The sequence below is a fragment of the Thamnophis sirtalis genome, unplaced genomic scaffold (assembly GCF_051295495.1).
Source record: "Thamnophis sirtalis isolate CommonGarterSnake01/CBP01778 unplaced genomic scaffold, rThaSir2_p1.2 scaffold_8, whole genome shotgun sequence".
Lineage (NCBI taxonomy): Eukaryota > Metazoa > Chordata > Lepidosauria > Squamata > Natricidae > Thamnophis > Thamnophis sirtalis.
The window spans coordinates 37687045-37688340 of record NW_028261388.1 but is presented as its reverse complement, the minus strand read 5'-3'; the positions used below and the strand labels follow the sequence as shown (position 1 = coordinate 37688340).

The 1296-nt window shown below is 35.8% G+C and overlaps 1 non-coding gene across 1 annotated transcript; it reads right to left on the bottom strand.

Annotated features, from left to right (window-relative positions):
• Window positions 1-678: 678 nt before the first annotated feature.
• Window positions 679-761, bottom strand: LOC148044367 (small nucleolar RNA SNORD36). The gene has a single exon (XR_015697593.1). It is a non-coding gene; the product is annotated as a small nucleolar RNA SNORD36 (small nucleolar RNA).
• Between the last annotated feature and the right edge of the window lie 535 nt (window positions 762-1296).

Below are 1296 nucleotides of genomic sequence, written 5' to 3'. Positions count from 1 at the left end.
TGTGCAATTTTCTTAAATAATCACAACTTATCAGTTAACCCAATTTTCTATATGAAAATAAACTGTTTATATAACAGATGTTACTATTTATACACTGAAGGCTCTCATATAAAGAATAGATGGCAAATACAGGATTATTCACTTCTTCGGGTTAATCCGATATTTTTTTTTAAAGTGTGGATGGGCAATTAATTTTTCCAAGGGACCATATGAGAAACTGGGACTATTGTGAAGGGCGAATCCAACAGGGCTGTAAAGGTGTTCAGGGATATATGTATGCAGATAGATAAACTGAAATAAAAATAGCAGTCACCTTCAATAAAAACAATGCAGTTTATTGTACGTATAGCATACATTTATTTACATTCAATTTCTAATTTGTGATTGATCTCACATGGGCAGACAGTGACAGTAAAAGAAGTGATAAAATGCCCAAACCTGTTTTAAAGGGACTAATTTCCTGCTGGCCACAATAAATCCAAATACCTTTAAGAAAATAAGATGTATTTCTATGAAAGTAGGTGGATGACGGGGCTCTATGATTTTTAAGAACAGAAAATATTCTAACCTAGGACAGCTGTTCTAGGTAAAACAGACGGAAAACATGGTTAAATGACCTAATTCTATTTTATTGTAAAGCTACATTAATAGAATCTTGCAAATCTGAAATGTAAACTTCCCACATCACTTTTAAAAGGCTTGATTTTGTCTTCATGATGTCTCCTAGCCATCAATGAAGACTATCGTCATCATCATTGTAAACCACACCAATAGTTATAGGATTCTAGAAAATACTGTAAGTTCGTAGTGCAGGAAAGTCCTATTTTTAATTTATTTTTCCTCTATTACCTGCAATATTCAGATGTAAATACAGTTTGATATTCCTTTCCAAAAAGGAAACAATATCTTGTACTGTACTTAATCTTCAAAACTATACCTTACACAGTTTATGTTGAGGTATCTTTTTTCTGATGATATGTGTTTTCACGCCAGCCTTTATAGCAATAGCAATAGCAGGCACTTATATACCACTTCATAGGGCTTTCAGCCCTCTCTAAGCGGTTTACAGAGTCAGCATATCGCCCCCACAGTCTGGGTCCTCATTTTACCCACCTCGGAAGAATGGAAGGCTGAGTCAACCCTGAGTTTGTGAGATTTGAACAACTGAACTGCAGAATTGCAGTCAGCTGAAGTAGCCTGCAGTGCTGCATTTAACCACTGCGCCACCTCGGCTCTTTCACTTGATAAATGATTAGGATCAGAGGTGGTATTCAGCAGATTCTGACCAGTTCTGGA